Source organism: Stegodyphus dumicola, chromosome 10, assembly GCF_044657685.1.
Source record: "Stegodyphus dumicola isolate Sdum_Otavi_A_Nest chromosome 10, ASM4465768v1".
In the NCBI taxonomy this organism is placed as follows: Eukaryota; Metazoa; Arthropoda; class Arachnida; order Araneae; family Eresidae; genus Stegodyphus; species Stegodyphus dumicola.
Window position 1 is genome coordinate 118,939,608 of NC_140777.1, and position 19,058 is coordinate 118,958,665.

Below are 19,058 nucleotides of genomic sequence, written 5' to 3' on the forward strand. Positions count from 1 at the left end.
TCCTTCATGTGAGATGTCCCTGAGGCCTTACACGGTTCAATATCAGTACGATATTGTAATTTTAATACTGCTATGTATTTTTATTGCAATGCAGGTTTCTTTTAAAGAAATAATATTGTGATAATATTATTTCTTTAAAAGCCATTAGCTTGTTCACGACTATTTTTCATTTGTTATGTTCATATTTTAAGCGCGTTCTTCGAAAATTAAATCGCTTGCATAGTTTCTCTTCTCGATTTTCGGACGATAATATGAGTTAAAAATGGGGAAGGAATACGCGAGGAAATATGGTACACACGTTAATATTTAAAATATATTTATTTAATTGCTGCTAGATTTTCCATTAAACGAACTACATATTTTTAAAATATAAAGCGATTTTCTTAATAGAGATATTTTACAGCACTAGCACTTACCTTCTGCACCTCTTTTTACACTATTTCAAGTTAGAATTAATTTGTGCACGTTTCACGATAGGAAACTCGCTAAACGGAAATACAGTGGAGGGGGGAATTAAGGGGATTGGTCCATCTTCCAAGCTGTCGTTACCCCAGTTACGAGGTAAGCCAGAAGTGAAACAACTGATCTTGAAGTTCCTATTCTAAAGTAGAAGACATTATTAATATCTTCATATTAGTATCACTTCTCAGCGTCTTCTTTCTTTGAAGCCTTACCGTGAGAACGTAGGAAGCTGGATATTTCTTAATTTCCAGACTAAATTCTTAAAATGAAAATTTGTATATTTGCAAGTGAGCATAGTTTTGATCAAAATTAAATTTACATTCTAAAGCTATAGCAAAACTAATATCCATGTTCCGATCAGAGTAAATGTATAGTATGTATACGAGCCGGTTTCTTTTAGAAAGTCCTCCACGAAGGCATCTCTCCCGTTAGGTAGGCAGCCCTCGAGGGCTTTGCCGTAATTAAATAAACAAAACAAAATCAAACTAAATTTAAGTTCAGATCAAAACTAAGTTTATACAGCCTTTTTTTCCCCAATCGTCGGGCATTTGCTCTGAAAGAATTTGATACTTGAGTATCTGGATAGGGCAGAAGCCCTCCTTCCACAAGGTAAATCTTCGGGATAATCCTTCGATCAATGCTATGCCACAACTACGTTATTTTTTATATTTTTCAACCTTTGATTCGGTTGTTCTCCCTCACCAAGATGCTTCTATGGAGTCAACATTATGAAATTATTCAAGCTGTCTGAAATGCTATGAAGATAAATTTATGAGAGGTTAAAAAAAAGATGCTTCTAAGAATATCAGAATAATTATGAGTCTTTCAAATGGTGTTACTTCGAAGCTAACATAATAAATTTTACTGTTCAAATAAAGTTGCTCTGCAAACGGTTTCTGTGAGATTTTGAGCGTAGGAATTAGGTTAAAATTAACTCAAGGCTTTCTAGACCGAGTATTTTAATTAGTTTCCGACTTGAAAATAGACTGAAGAATGTAACTGAGTGATATTCCTGTTCGAGAGAATTATCTTGGGCTTTACAAGTAGGAATGAGTGAAAGTAGTTGAATTTACAAAGTAAACGACTCTTGTATTGCGCACACATGCAAACATGCTTTGAAGGTTTTGGATAAAATCAGGATATTTTTAGTGGGAAGAAAAGTAACGGACAGTAAGCTTGCAAGCGATAGAAGCAGAGAAGAAATGAGGTTTCGATGATGATCTTCCTCTCCCCCCCCCCAATAGCGGGCACTAGCCATTGTAGGCATTGACCACTTATAAGCCAGAAGCTGTGGTCACTTTATAATGGAGCTACCTAAGCCACCATCGCCTCCTATGGCCTTCTCCAGGACTGGAACCGTTGGTATGGCACAGGATATGGTATGGCGTTGGTATGGTGTACGATGGACAGGTATGGCAGTTAGTGTCGCTAACCACTTTCCAGTCCGGGCGGCAATGATCGATAATGATTTCGATGAAGATATAATTTTCTCATTAGTTAATTTTAAGTTTCGTTTACAAATTTCAATATTATTATTAACTGAAATAAGCGAATGCGTCATTAGCGTTATGTAAGAATAATTAATTTTGAAACTTATGCAGTTTAGATTGATTTATTATAAGCAGTTTCTAATTTTAGAATGGAAAGGAAAATAAACCAAATTAAAAAGAAGAGTTATGCGTCTATTGCAAATTAAATTTAATATTTTATTTTATTTTATTTTTATCCTATACAGATAGAAAATATATAATATCGCACAGAAATAGTTAAAATATTAAAATAGAAAAAGCGGTGAATTTGTAACACCTGCTGTGAAATTCCACCTAACTTAGCGATGTCAATTACCATAAAAATAACATGTTACGTTTGCTCTGTGTAGTGAATTATCACTCCAAGAACAGCTAATCATCAAGCAAACAGATACACACTTAAGACACTTTAAGTTTTTATTCTGTCTCATGATTTGTGAATGCTTAAATTAAAAGATGCGAACACAAATTTACTAGCCAACTTCGACTTAGTTTTAACACAAAACTTCCTTTCCAATCTAAAGTATAGAAATTCAGCACTTTTAATCTAACATATACAGAGACAATTCACGATTCTCTTGACCGCGACAGAATTTCGAATACACACACATACCAACAGGATCTAACTTCAGTATAAAAAAGCTTTTCTTAAACTGTGAGTCGCGACTCCAAATAGGGTCGCAAAGCGAAACGATAGGTCCCGCGAAAATTTGATTCAGATACATGAATTTCAGGAACTTAAATTAATGATACTTTTAAAAGAAATTCTTTCAGCTGACAATAATGAAATTTATCCCCTACGATATGAAGCCAAAAGAAATTTATTTCAGTAATTCAGATTTAAAAAGTGAGTATCCACAAAAATCCTTGAAACAAGATTTCCCACTATTTTTTAAATGGCGTAAAAATGTTCCTCTGTCATCAGTATCCCATACTTATGTGAAACCACTATTTAAGCTTGAATTAACTCTTATGCTTAAGAGTTAACTAATTCTTTTGCTTAAGAATTCTTCCGACTTTTATGCTCGCTTTTATGAATTCGAAATATCGTTCAACGCTGATAAACAACGCTGAAAATTCTTTATATCCAGCAGTGCCAAATATTACACCAAGATTTAATTTGTTATGGAAAAAAAAATATCCATCTCAATAGAACGTGATTTTTTTTCATTCGTTTTTGAATACTTGAAAGAAATCTTAAAATTACTTCTTTTAATATGTACAGTATTTTATAAATAAATTACGTATGGGAAAATATTTATTTTTATATATTTATTACTTGTTTAATATCTGGGGTCGCAAAAAATTCCTGTTGGTGAAGAGGGAGTCTTGAATAAAAAAGTTTAATAAGCGCTGATTTAAAGTAGTCCTAGCAGGTACAATCTTCTCTCCTATCGGCAGGGCAGCAGAAGTTGGCCAAAATCCCACACTCCTTTTATTGGTAAAATTCTGCACTTAATAGTAAATCTGCTCGTCTCCTCAAAATCTATATAAATTCTCAAAAGAGTGATTATCTTGGCGAAAGGAGGAAGAAAGAAAGAAATTAAATTAAGTAACTTTTTAGTAAAAAATAAACGTAAATACCATAAATTGTTATTGTCTTGTCCATTACATGGAACAACGGTTTCCAAAGCCTACTTTAAAGAGAGGTTGGACTTCCTCTCTTTAAAGTAGTATTTTCCACCCCCAATTTTGAGGGGGGACATCCCTCTCCCTTTCCACCAATCTACACGAGAGGACTTTCGGTTGGCCGCATATTTGGAGTGCCGCCATGCCGCACCGACACTATGCATTTACAAGCATCCGTGTCTTCTCCGGAATTCGAGCACGAGCCCTTTGGTACCGTAGTAGGCTCCCCTAATCACTATACCGTCTGGGCGACATACCATAAATTGATTAAAATAAATAGCTGAAAATTCTTTGGTCTTACTTCAGGGAGCAGCCGAATAATTCGCAGAATCGTGCGCGACTTTAATAATTAATAATCTTTCACAATTTCTGAACTCTCGATGTTATATATATATATATATAATATGTGCATAATGTGAAAGCCTATTTTAACAACACTGAGGTATTTAAGACAAATTTTCATTCGTATGTACTTTTAAAAAATTATTACTGTGAAATAAAAAGCAAATCAAGTAATGTAGCAAAAAAGCACAGTAAACTGATTATCATTCGTGAAAAGAGAGAAGCACTATAATCTCCCTCACTTGCGCTAACTGATAATCGTATGTATTGGATCGTTGTTAAGGCAAGTTTTCCTGCACTTGCATTACAGTTATTTTTCCACTTTATAGTACTCAGCTAATGCCCTTTCTGCTTCCTACTATTTAACTACTGGGAATGTTTTTCATCGAAAGCGAACTGCATTCTAGGATCATAATTAGAAATAATCAATTCACTTTTTTTCATTACAGTGCAAAGAATAATAATGAATTAAAAAAATTAAAATAAAAGACGTGGACGAAATTTACGATAGGTGAGTAAAAGGACAGTGATTATGAGAAGTCACAGAGATTCAATTACACTACAGGAAGAACTATCGGAAATTTTCGAAGATTTTACTAACAAACGAAATATCCTGTCCTTTCCAGAAATTTTCGCCAATATCTGTTATACACAAGTTCTTATAACCGATCTTTTGTTTAATCGATATTCGGATAAATGAGGTTTCACCATGTTTGCAAATTATGCTGCAACAATACGTTATCAATTTGTTCAATAGCTATTAATTGAAACAGCTTCCGAAAAATATCTCATTTCCTCCGTTCTTCCATGCCCCCTCCAAAAAATTGTTTTTTGGGATACGTTAGGAATGTCTATAATTTAGTTTTTGTACTATTTTCGGGCAGTTATATCGTTATAAGACATTTTCATTCACAAGTCTTACAAGACAAATCATTTAGCAAGATAGTAGAATCTTTATTTTGCCACGTATACAGCTGGCTTTGATATTAGTCAGTTCTCAGAAATTTGCCATTTGATGGCACAAAAGACTTTTATCTTTTAAATTACAACTGTTACTTATAATATGAACGAATTAAAAGCATTAAACTGACTTTTTAATAACTTATATTTATTTTTACAATATCCCTAATTCGACTAATAATTTTTAATTGTATATTTGACTAATCTATAGTATTGAATTCTGTGCGCGTTTGTCTGTCTGCTTGTGGCATTTTCTCCTACGGAATGGTGAGGAGTTGAGTTTCGAGAAAGGTAACTCCGGATTCCAAAAATTCCTGGAAAGCCATTTCGACCGTTCTCATATTCGTACAACTTTAATCAGCTGCTATATCAATTAAAAACTCGGAAAACACTAATTTTCGCACTCATTTTTCGAAGTGGCAAGTCTCGGGAGTCTCTGGAGAGATAAATGCTGTATTTCGAAAAGTGTTGACACTGCTCGCTTTCAAATCGTAGAGTTTATTAATAAAAAAACTTGTAAATTTTACAAAATATGAAATAAAAGTAGTTTTCGATACAATATTTTACAAAATATGAAAATTACATAATTTCATATTCTGACGTTGAAGGAAGCACGCGATTGCATGTAACGTCATTGTATGTCGAAAGTATTTCGTTAATTGCTATTCATTTTAATAATTTAATTTAACGTTAATAAGCTATTAATTTTAAATAAATATCTGCTGTTTGCAACGTTTTTGTTTCAGATTAAGATAATTAACACGATATGTTATTACCGCGTTCATTCTTTTATTGATATTGAGAAAGAGTTGTTATATTACATTAAATTTAAATCATGACGTCATAAGTATACGTATTAACCTTAAGTGTCAAAAGATTTTGTTTCCTGGTTTGGCAACAAAAAAAAAATTATTTACGAATTGGTTGTTTCTTGGACAGAATGAACTGATTTCATTCATACTGAGAAGTGCTTACCTATATTTTCTTTTTCAGGTGTATAAAGAACTTCTACATTTTGCCTTTGGACGCAGCTCGCTAGTAATTTTTAAAAAATTTGCACCGTTGTTACAATTAATAAAAGGTTTTCCGAATGCCGTATATTACGCACTTCGTTACGAAATAATCGTACCTCGGGGTAAAATAATGCATAAATGAGTTACCTAAAAGTGGCTCAACTTTCAGAAAAATGGAAGAATGTTACTCAAAGATTCCAATTAACTTTATTTATTCCCTTAATTCTGCAATAAATCTTAGTAAATTTTATCTATTCTGCGACGAAGTTTGTCTTAGGTATACCACAGGTGTTGATAATATTCCAAATTGTATCGAAAACTAAAAACTTACAGATATTTACAGAATATCATATTTTAAATTTTATTCATTGGATACATTTCCTTTTTTCGTTTTCTCTTTTGGTTTTATTAGTGTGTGAGGGTATGTGTAAGCATTCCTATATTGAAATTACATTCTTAATTTCAGTTTTTCAAACTTCATTGACTTAATGCTTTAAAAAGGAAAAAAACGATATGAATATAAAAACTAACATTGCTTTTTCTCTTCTCTGGAGATCCGGTCTAGAGATGGGTGTTACTTCAGAGAGGTATAACTGGAAATACAAAAGATTGAAACTGGAAATTATGAAATTTATTTTATGCCAAACATATTTAAAAAAATAACATTATTGCCGAAAATCACTTGAAGAAATTAGTTATTTCTACTGGGATAACCCATTTTTTACTTTCAGGTGACGCTGATGGAATCTTAAGTAGTTAAGTTATTTGAATTTGGGTGGAGCAATACCTATTTATATGCTCTTGTCGTAAACATTGAAGAATTCAATTTTCCATGCCACCTGTAAAATTAGTTTTGAAGAAGATGATTGGTTTTTATATTCATTAATTAAATTAATCAGTAATTAGTAATTATTTTTATTTTTAAAGTTATGTTTACACACACATGAATAGTGTTTTGGATGCATTTAACTCTCAAGGTGTGGCTGTATAATAACCTTGACTCACTAATTATAACCTTCCGCTACAACAGGGCTCCACCCGTTTTGAAAAGAATTGTGCAAAATATATAGTAAACAATCCTAAAAAGCGAAATATCAAATTTTCGAATGAAGAAAATGCAGAAAAGTAGGCATATCTAAAAACTTTGAAAGTAGAACGATCCTCGTTCCTTTTTATGAAATGCTCAATAAGTTGTACAAGTGTTAGTAATTAGAAACTTCGTAAAAACTTTGAGAAGTCATATAACGGAGATAACAAGAATGCATTTAAGTTAAGCCATAATTTCAGAATAGTGAAGATAATAAAGGAAATTGGAGCTCGATTTTTGTTAAATTATTTTGCACTATATGCTATGCTTGCTTAAAAAAAGGGACCGCTTCATAACCGTGCGTCATCACATAGATTCAGCATTACAAGAACAGTAGAAACCCATTAATTCGTATTCGAATTCCTCCCTTAATTGCGGTACCAGTGTGCACTTTGGAGTTACGGTGCCAGCGGCACCGCTATGCAAATAAGATGTTATTTTAATACACTGATTATATACTTCACCGTTTCCATCGAAACACGAAACAGACTCGAGGATTTCAAAAGTGTCATCTAGCCTCAACAAAGAGACACATTCATCGGGGTTAACATTCATTGGGGCCTCAGCCTTGATCGTTAACCCCGATTGGGACTCGTCGCTTTGCGTTTTCCAAGCCCCAGAATGTGGTGAAAATGAAAAGAGGAGATTTGTGGCCTAATTAGTCATGCTTTTTCCAGAATGGGTTTGGATCAGGATCATAAAAAGCAAAGTTCAGTTAAAAAAGAGGAAAATAGGAAAGCCCTTCCACATGCCTTCCAGCTGGTACCACTATGGAAACTACTGCTCATTTGAAAACGTAGTTTTGTTATAGGTTTGTTTGTCATCTTTGTTAACTTTCAGACAAGAAACTAGGAAACACAATGGAATTTCTTCTGTTGGGTAGAGTGGCGCTATTTGAAATCCTTGAATGTGATAAGTGGGCAGTTTTCTAAATAGGACTTGACAGTTGGTGAAAGGGGGTAAGAAATACTTTTAAGGACAATATCAGGGCAAATGTTATCTTTGTAGAATTTGCCTCTTTTTTATTGTACAGCGAAAAAGCAAATGTTTGAGTTTTGTAGGATGAATAAGTACTTATAAAATAAATGAAAGCTGCGCTTGCATAACAATGATCCATCGACTTTTGCAATCAGCAAAGATCCATAGCAAAGATAAACCATATCTTTGCTATGGTCTATCTTAGCAAAGATCCATCGACTTTAGCAATCATCCAAAAATCGACTTTTTAAAAGTCGATTTTTACAAGGATCTGTATAAAGTTGAGAGCATCTTTATAAAGGTTTCTGTCTTTCCGAATAGTGGCCGCTGTTTTATGATAAGGCATCATTTATGAAAAGGTAAAAAAAAAAAAATTCTTAAGAAACATACACGTTCATTTAAGTCCTCGAATGTTTGAGCCTGCTCTGGATCACGGCGTTCTTTGTAGCGTACTTTTCTGAAATTCGCTCTTCTTGAATGTGGATTGGCATTAACGTCAGTTTTGCTACTTCTAACCTTTTAAACTACTTCTCACTTATATCAGCGCTTATTTTCCGACAAGCTTCGCAGTTGATTTGTTTTCTTCCCGCAGTAGGTCTTTCTTCTTTATTTTAAAGAAAAAGCGCATGACGCATGCAGCAAGAAACATAGAGTAGATGCACTTTAAAGTTTCGTTTTTTTTCTTACAGTAGAACTGAAGTTACATTGTTACTTAAGATATCATGGATGAATTTTGAAGTTGTATGTAGGTATCTTTTTTTTAACTTTTAAGTAGTCCAAAAAACACAAAATGTGTATTGTAAGTAACTCCCAGTTATTTGCAGTCTGGCGAATGAATATTTTTCCTTGAAAGTGGCTGTAGTGAACTTTTTAAAATAAGTTTAATTTCCTTATAATGAGTTTACCCATACATCACTCTTTTTTATAAATATTAAAAATTAAATTGTTTTATTAAATTCTCGTAAATATTGCAGCGTTTATCAAGAAAATTCGTTGCAGAGAATTATGACAATTTTAGAAAAGAGAATATAGTTCTTTCATTACGTTAATTTAATATAGAAACTAAATATATGATTTCAATTTTCATCTAAGAAACTAGTAGTGAGACCCATTTTATTACAGCATTCTATTTCTCTTTCTCCCGAAAATTTATTCTTCTTTTCGTCTCTGAAGCATTATGAAATAAAAGTAATTTGTAAATTAAGCTTTAATCATTTCAAGTGACTATTAAGGTGATAAGGTATATTCACCCTCATTTCGCGTGCCTTCGTTGTGTAACTGGAAGCCGGTATTTAAATTAAAGCTGGTTTTTGATTAAAGTTTCACATTTTTAATTTGGCTACCTATCTTTGAAGAAGAGTGGATTTTGATTAATTGCTGACACACGAAAACCATAAGCTTTAACAGTGGGGTTGTCTTCGTGGAATACTTTTTAACGTAAACTGACTCGTCTTCACGTTATATATACGGAAAATTCCGAGTACCAAGTGATTTCATTAAGAAGTTACTTTCGATGAATAAATATAAATGTTTCTAAACCAAGGATTTAAGATTTTGTTGTTCTAAATTCAGACAGATGAAAAATAATTCTTATCATCCTAATTCCCCTTGATTTTCAAGTGTCGTAAACAAAATCACAGTATTCGTCTAGTAAAAAGGTTTTTTATTTGTTTTTTCAATGACAATAAATTGAGATATTAGTAAAATGTAACATTTTACTGATCAAATAGTTCATTTTTCCACGCTCAAAAAATATTTCAAATTCCCATCCCCATAAGATTAGGCCGCACTAATCCTGTTTGACGTTAAAAAGAGAGATTATGTGAGTGAAAAATAATGTCTTATTATTGCACGAAAGTCAGTATTGTTTTATCTACTCGGAAGTCTGTGAAACTATTGATATTAGCAAGCTTGTTTAGCTGTTATCATAAGGAGTTAACCAGCTTTTTTATTAGTGTTTATAATATAAAATTGTGTACACAATGTAAATAAATAAATGTCTAAATTTAAATTCAAATTTTCGTTGCACTAAACAACTGAAATTTGAAAAATGTACATACAAAAATATGACATGAAACTTTAAAAAAAATCTGTTGTGGTATTTACTTATACAACCTATGAAATTATACACATTTTTGGTGCATTTCTTTTAAACCTATTTCCCTGGATTTCTTTAGAGATATATTTCTCATTCAATAAATTCAGCTCTCACTTCGCGGCAAGGCAAAAATGCATAAAACCTCAAAACAGCTTCATAAAAAATTATAAAATAAAATTAAAAATAAATAAATAAATAAAATACAGGTTTAAAAAATTTTCACAATTAAAATTAGAGTTTCTACGCAGAAACAAGCAATTCGCTCAGACAGATTTTTCGGTGCACAAAATTGAAAGTTTACTTTTGGTCCCAATCGGCAAAAAACACTAAAGTTAGTACAAAAACTGAATTATTTGACTATTCTATATTAAAAGTTTCAGACGTAAACAAATTGCGTGCTCGTTAGGGTTAGCACCACTTAAACCTTTTAAATTGTTGATAATTCTACAACTATTGAATACAGATTAACTAAAGGCATAAAAACGTTAACTCGAACTTAAGAACCACACAATTCAATCACTTTTAAACCAAAAAAAAAAAAAAAAAAAAAGACAATTTAGCAACATATGTTAATAAAAAAACCCATTAAATTGTAATTATATATATTATATTAAAGGCACAGCGCAGTTTTATTTCCAACATCTTTATGTACAGCCAAAAATTAGAATTGATTAAACCTCTTCTAAAGAGATTTAAACTTTTCTTCTTTCGAAAACTATGTTTAAAAAACAACACCATATAAACAACGACACATTTAGCAACATAATAAGCATAAAGAATACTGAGCTCACCTATCCGGTTAACAGAGTGGTCATATATATTTATATATGTTTGACGCTGCCGATTGCAACCAAAAAGGGAGTTGCACAACTACATGTTATAGCAGTCCCATATACAAAAGTTCAACATTCTAAGTCTGCTGATTTTTGAGTTATGCGAGATAAATACATACGAAATACGTATGTACGTACAGATGTCACGAAAGAAATATCTTCTGAATCCATTTTACAATCCGTTTTGAAAAAAAGGGGTTATTTATTCTATCTGTACGTACAGATTCACGTAAAAACATCATTCAAATGGATTTGAGAGGGGTGAGAATGGATATTTTCTTTGAAATATGATACCCGAAATTTTTTGACAATTACAATGCTTCTTTCACTTCGTACAAGGAAGTAAAAAAGAGACAATTTTCATAAGAACACTAATTATTTTTTACAATAACTAAATGAAAATTAGATGATATAAGTATTTTCCCAATCTGACACATGGCTGAGGGAGCTGGGAAAAGATATCCCTCCGCAGAGACTCCGCACACGAACCCCCTAGGAGGAGAACGATAGGACGCAAGTAGTATCAATATTTCCAAAATTCGGTTAAACATTTTATCTAGTTTTCAGGTTAGAATTCAAAATAGCTAAATTACGGAAAAAGCACGAAGATTTGAGTTTTCGAATCTCCCTTTTTTTAAGATCTGTAGGATTCGAGAACTCGCTTTTGTCATCTATAGATATGAATTATTTTACTTTACTGATAAGGATCAGCAAAGTAGCAATAATTCGAGTTTCTTGATCAAAATTTTCGAATTGCAGACGCGTCCTTTTTTCGATATTACTTCATGCTGTTCAGATAAAAATATCAATTTTTTTTTTCCTTAGACGCAGATAAGTCTCATATATTGTGTAACCCAAATATGCTGATCGACGATTCAAAACAATAATCGAGTAATACATTTTAAAAGGTAGCTCGTCTTCTTTTATCCTTCGCCTTATTATTTTGTGTCATTTTTTCCTCTAATACAAGCTGAATTGCTCTTTTTTAATCTTTTGTCTCATGTACTACCTTGATAAATCTGGCATAAATTTACCTACCAGCGCCTGATGCGATGAGATGTAACCATCTTCGATCTACTTCAACAAATTCCAGTTAATTAAAATGCGCCACCTGATCTATCTCTTCCTCAAAATTTGGGTGGAAGTTGTTCAACCCTATTGCTAGCAGATCATGCGTAAAATGTTTCAAATAATATCAAAAATATTCGGTGACACGGCGTTGCGAATACAAAGCTTTGTATCCTCAGCTTGGTCTACAAAGCACGTGTAGCCCATTTGTAACCAAATGAGATGCAGTAATAAAGCTTTTACCACCACTTAAGGATTAACCACCACTTAAAGATTAATAGCAATAATCATTTTGTTATCTTTTAGGAAAGGATGGATTCGGGTTACTTAGTACAGCTTCTGAATTATGTATTTTGAACAATGAATTTGGAATAAAGAGAAAGAATTTCTGGCATTTTCGGTATTGAAAACAGCGTACAATGAAAAAAAAAAAATGTCAGTTATTAAGACACTTTCGGCATCAAACCAGAGTAGAAAGCCAGAAACATCATCAAGCAACTAATTTTTCTTTTAATCAAAGCATCAGATAAAAGGTAACAACAAAGGTATGATTCAACAACTGGTAATAAAAAAGGATAACGTTCTTTAATATGGCAAAGTGCACAATGGCTATCTAACCTAAGTGAAGAGATGCTTTCGTGCGAGATTGTTTAAGAGAGAGTAACTCGTAATTACGTTAAAACTGGGGAAAACCACAAAACTATCCATGCACCAAGTACGTTTGTAGAGTCTGTGTCTTTTGGGGAAGTAGCGAATTGTCCCTATGTCTTGAGGAAAACAGATGACTGCCGGCGAAGGTTCAAACAATCTTTTAATTTTAACTAAACAGAACATGCACTCACTCGGGGCTCATAATTTAACCACCACTTGTGTGTAAGTAAAAATATTATCTACAATCACAATAAATTAAATTTTTAGTTGCACTTACAAATAAATTAAATTTTGGCTTCTACCTCGCAGTCTAAATCTGCTTTATCGGCTGCGCTCAGCAAAGCAAATGTATTTTTTGATAAAAAATTTGACTTCGCATTGGTTATATATCGCAAAGCAGAAAAGTAAATATAAAATGTTAATTTCTATATTTTTTTCACTCATAAATCTGTAAAATATTATTACATTTTTAATGTATCTGCATTTAAGTACGTTTCATATTTAACTACAAATTTTGAATAAATGCTCACATGATGCAAAGTGAAGACAAAATTAACACATAAAGGAAACAGTTTTACTCTGGAGTTTGTGAACTTTAGGTCACTCATCTTAAATCTTATCACGTTACCATAAATTTGCTGGATTCTTTGATAATCGGAAGAATTCAAAACTTTAAATTCCAATTTCTTATATTTCTGGAAAATGAAAAATACACTGCTTTTATGATCACCTATAACTGTGCTAAAGTCACTAAGTCATTATGTCATTACAGTTTCTAACAGTAACTTGTGGTGCTGTCCAGTAATAAATCTTAAGTTTTTAGCTTCTTATGAAAATTATGAAACTACTAAGCAGTTGATTTCAAAGTAATAGTAGCGAGTCTTAATTTCTGAAAAGCGAATTGACCGACTGTAATCTTTAAAAAATTTAGTGTGTAATTCTAAATATATTTGTATAAGGAAAAATAACTGAAATATTTATTAATATCTAGTAAATTATTATTAAAGTTGGTCACATTAGTATTGCGCAAGGGTTTTACGGTCGGAGGCGTTGCAAATGCTGTCAAGAAAGGGAGACTGACGTTAATTAATTACGAAGAGGAAAATAAACAGTTAAGTTAGAGATCATAAGGGAAAATATATATTAAAAGATAATTGTTTTAAGGTCTCATTCAGTATCAGTATATCAGGAATAAAAACTTGAATGGAGCTATAGAGCTCTCCTCTGTTCTTCACTGCAAGTCAGTAATGTATACAAGGATGTACACATGGTACCAGAATGGAGAAAAATTATACAGGACGCGAAAATTTTTAAAGTGTTCTTTTATGTATTATTTATTTTTATTTAGTAATATTATTATGCCCTTTTTTAGATTATTAATAGCATATGTCTTCTTATAATTACAAATTAAATTATATTCATCAAATGAATTTAATGATCATATTTATTTGTTTATTAACATTTCCTTATTACGTTATTTTCGTCTAGGAATTTCTTCCCCCCCCCGAGCAATACATACATGTAAGTCACGAGGCTGAAAGGTAGTGCTATAAATAAATAATCTGATCCAATTCCAGCTGAACAGCACTCATTAACACTAATTGTTTACGGAAAGTATCCTAGTTTTTGAAAAGCTTCGTATCATTTAACATGAAATTAATTACTTAATCATCTTAAGAATGATTCTGTGAGCTTATTTAATTAGATATTGCAAAGCATATGAGGGTTGGCTAGGCTTGGTTTCATGGAGAATTTTCTAGGGAAAATGGGCTCATATTTGCATTACCTTAAAGAAATCCGCGAAAATGCTTACACACAGTGGTAGGCTGTAGGAGGGCTCGTTCAATTCATTAGATTAAAACCAAAATTAGAACAAATTTTATTTAGATGTCTATATGCATCTAAATATTTGCTTTATTAATAAAGCATTTAACAATAAACTTGTAACCAAATGATCGTGAAGTTTTTCAAGGTTCTTTCCGTTTGTATAGTAAATGTTTATGAGAGTATGTATATGAGAGTTTTTCTTAGAAAATCCTTTGTGAATACTATTCGAGGTAGATATCTATCTCATGCTTCACTATAAACAATTATTTAGAGCAATGTAATCACGCTTAAGCCGCAATGAAATAGGATATATTTTTTTTTCCTTTTTTAAGTAAGCAAAAATTCAAATTGCAGTATTCAGAGACTTTCATTCAAATTGTGAGCACTGACTTGGCAGATTATGATGATGACAGCATAGCTATAAAGACTATAATATTTTTTTTTAATAATTATAGCAGTGAGTAGCATAAAAACAAGTGATCAACACATTTTCTATTTTCTGTGTAACCTTTATAAAAGCCAGCAGTATAAAAGCAACATTGTATTGTTGAATTCTATTGCTGAAAATTATATTGTTGAATATTATTAAAGAGTTATCGTATCCCCATGTCTAATTTTATAGTGCAAGTGCTCAGCACATCTAGTCAGCAAATTATTCCCATTCTGCTCCGTGACTCAGTTTTCATCTTTCTTGATATTAAAGTTCTGAGTTTCTACAGATACAGGAACAGACTGAAGCAAAGCCGGTCCCTGTGCAGTCCCGAAGACACATTAAGTATCGCTGACAAGCTCCGCCCCACCAAACACTGGCATGAACTTACAGTGCGCCATGTATTTTCATATTTTGAGTAGTCCATTGTCTCACAGATACTATACACTTACAAATATATATGCTTTCTACTGGATTCCAACCTGGGTCCATCAGTGCGGCAGGCATTGTCATTAACCATAAGATCTAGATCATACTTATTCAGAAATGATCCATATTATTATAGCCTATGCAAAAAGCTTTCTGACAATGATTAAAAATTTAATCCAAAATGCACCTAATCATATTATATGAACATTTGGGCTATGATTAGCAAAATTAAATATATATTCTGAAACTGTATTGTAAATACTGTTAACAGACAGTAAATTTGAACTGTAAATGTTGGTCTCTAAATACTTGTTCAAATGTAATGAAATTTGGCCAGTATATGTAGGGCTATAAATGGACTGTAAATTTGGACTTTACATAGACAGTAAATGGAATGAAAATACTTTTTTCAGATATACTTATTCAGACTTCATTCATCAGAATTAAGGACTATAAACCTGCACTGAAAATGACTGTAAAATAAGGTATGTAAAAGGAAAATAAGAGCAACAACATTCATATCTGTTTCACTAATATTGATTTCAATGTAACTTTTCTGTGTATGTAAGAAGAGAATTAAAACATAGTACAAATGTGAAAAGATGTATTCTCAGATATTAAAACTCTGTAACAAAAACTTTTGATTATGAGAAAAAAATGCCCATCTGTTTTGCTTATTAGGCCAATATGGCTGAGGTGAGCAGACAGCCATATAGGCCTGATTTTTTTTTTTTTTGGGGGGGGGGATAATATAACACAAAAGAATCTGAATTGGGAAAATTTCTCCCGTTCATATTCTTTGATTACACTGCTTGCTTGGTATAAAACCTTAGGTCATCTAGATCGGTGGTCCGTCATTTAACCACTGTATCTGCTGGGTGGCCGAAAATCTTAACAATGGTGCCCGAATTAGAATTAAGAGATGATAACTCATTACATTCTGCGTTTGGTCGACCCGGTTTCGTGCCTCTTTGTAATCAACTTTTAAGTTGGGAGAATATAATGAATTATCGCATGTTATCTGGTGTAAGTAGTTAATACGTCCAGTTAGCAAGACCGTCCCTCGATTTCCGACGAGGGCGCAATGGATTTTGAGTGTTTCTCGCCTTCTAAAAATTCTAAGAGTATCTTAAACATAATAAGTCGCATTTTTTAAAACTAAAATTCTACAAAAAATTCAGAATATTTGATTAAAAAACTTAATACATATTAAAATTATCATAAGCTTTTTGTTTATGGACGAATGGATTCTAAAATCCGTCTTTATATTTCCTAACTTACTTCAGTTTAAACACAAGTAAAAAAAAAAATTACGAATGAGACATTAATCACAGTTTCAGTAACAAATTATATAATCTGAAACAGGAAAGTTAATTTTTAAAAAAATCGGAAAGCTTTCAAATTTTACACTACGCCCAAAGGAACTTTTTTTAGAATTTTGTGTGTTACCGTCTAGACACATTAGGTATTTTTTGGAAGCAAGAAAGTTGAAAAATTAGTAATCGCCTTCGCCGGGAAACGAACCACGGACCTCTGAAATACCGGCTCAGTGTGCTGACCACTACACCACGAAGGCACGCTAGGAAGGCGGGAGAAATACCTTATAACCTTTATTTATTAAATGTTCTTTGCACTTAAACCATAAAATTCAATTCAACAGCAATATCGCAAAATAATTTTAAAATGATCATATCTTTAGAATTTCCGATACACACTCTCGCGCGTTGGAGACAGAAATATATTCCCCCCCCCCGTACAGTGTTTCCATTGCTCGCTTTGAAATCGTTGAGTTTGTTAATCAAAAATTCGTTGAAGTGTTACGAAATATGAAATCGATAATAAAACAAATATCAAACTCCAAATTAGGGCTTCCAGATGCCCATATTCGGTGGAAGATTATGTTATTCAAAATTTGATGGCTCTAGGTGCCGTTATTTTATCACCATGCGAGAAACTTACATACATTTATGCAGATTCTTCATTATATAATTTCTTTAAATATAACAAAGGGTGATAATATTTGAAAAGTGAACCGACATTTAACGTTTTCAACGCAAAATGTCAAAACGAAATTAATAGCCCTTCAGGGCTAACGCCTTTTGGGCTAAAAACTGCAACGTTTTTCGTTTAAAAATTCTTAGGATACCATTTGATTTATAGACTGAAAGCATTCTAATCTAATCTTGCATTAATAGAAAGAAAATAGAGATAAAAGTTATAAAAACACCGTTAATAACCTCTATCCTTCATTTATATGTCCACTTCGTGATCTTCAGACATTTACAATGGTCGTTGACATGGGACTTTGTCGCATTTCATCTTGATTTTTCATTATCAGGTACCTACATCCATGATCCCTCTCCTCTGCCTTGATTTCATATTCCGTAAATGATTTCCTACCTGAAAATTAACTATTGTCTCAATACATTCGCTGCTCTTGATAACTTGTCTTTTATGGGCATTACACCAACCATTGTCCGTAATCTTTGTTCGTAATAAAAAAGCAATAATGAATTCTCCTATGACAAAGAGCAATAAATGAAATTGCTTCTTTAATCATTAATTGGCTATTCTTGATATATGTAGCGCATAAACTGAGGCATGGCACACGTTGATAAAGGGACCTGTAAAGCTGTCAGCGGTACAAAACACAGCCAGCAGATGGTAATAAATTTCCATTCTGGTTGTGCTTTTATCTCCAACAAGGTCGAGCATCTCACGGTTACCGTGAGACGTATATTTCGCTGACCCACATAGAAGCACTCGGTGTTGGTAACCTATTTACCAGCCAGGATCGTCTGCAGATAGGTAAAATGGGTATTATGGAGATTGTATTAAAATGGAGAGGGGGGTAGAAAAGTGCCTTGGAGGTAGTAACTGAGAGATTCTGCGTTTCATTTGCAAGTTAGATATCGATAACTATCTCTTCGGTATTGTTCTTCGTGAAGTTAGGTTCATGGTCAGGATATGATGTGATGAGGGCATGACGTAGTCTAACCATACCCGTATCAGTAACGCTTAATCTCGTTATTTTTATGTAATTTAGTACATTTTGATGAAAAGATTTACTCGGAGAGCACAGAAATTTTAAATTAGTGAAAGTGGGCAAGTATTTGTTTAGAACATATAAATTTATGATTGTTGTTGTGATAAAGTGAATGAAAGATTAATGGTATGGGAGTATGAGATATACAGAAGGTCGTTCACACAGAAGGAAACGATTTTCTATTTAAATTTTCTCGTTAGCATTTTGAGATTAAAATTTGATATTTTTAATACAGGGTTACCATAAATGATTCATTCATTTTAGAAAGGCTATATTTTTAAAAGTATTACGGGTACGCACATGAAAATTATATGTAAAGGATCACAAACTCCTTGAGTTTTTTTCACTATTTTACCGAGTTTTCTGGATAAGTGAAACATTGTTTCATCGCTGAATATCATCTAGGGTGGCGAAATGTACGTCATCCAATGTTGACGCAAAAATCTAATCGACGGTCGTAATCCTTCGGCTTTAATTGGTGCAGGAGCTACACATGGTACGGTTTGAAATGCAACCGTTGACGCGAAAGCTTCCAGTTTTTGTGGTATTCCAAACATCTGGTCAATCGACAGGACGAACATCTGGACAACAATGTTACAAAGTGTACGGAATGAGGTCGATTATCGTCTAGACGTGTGTCGTGTCACCAAAGGGACGCATGCTGAATATTTGTAGA

At 32.7% G+C, this 19,058-nt stretch overlaps 1 long non-coding RNA gene across 2 annotated transcripts in view; it reads right to left on the bottom strand.

Moving 5' to 3' along the window:
• Positions 1-19,058, bottom strand: part of LOC118186413 (uncharacterized) — a 110,782-nt gene that overhangs the window by 27,037 nt on the left and 64,687 nt on the right. Inside the window, exon 1 of one of the 2 annotated variants that reach the window (XR_015043526.1) lies at positions 6,467-6,530. The exons of the other annotated variant lie outside the window; for it this stretch is intronic. This is a non-coding gene — a long non-coding RNA (uncharacterized LOC118186413). Of the gene's footprint in view, positions 1-6,466; positions 6,531-19,058 lie in introns of those variants that run through there. 2 annotated transcript variants of the gene reach the window in all.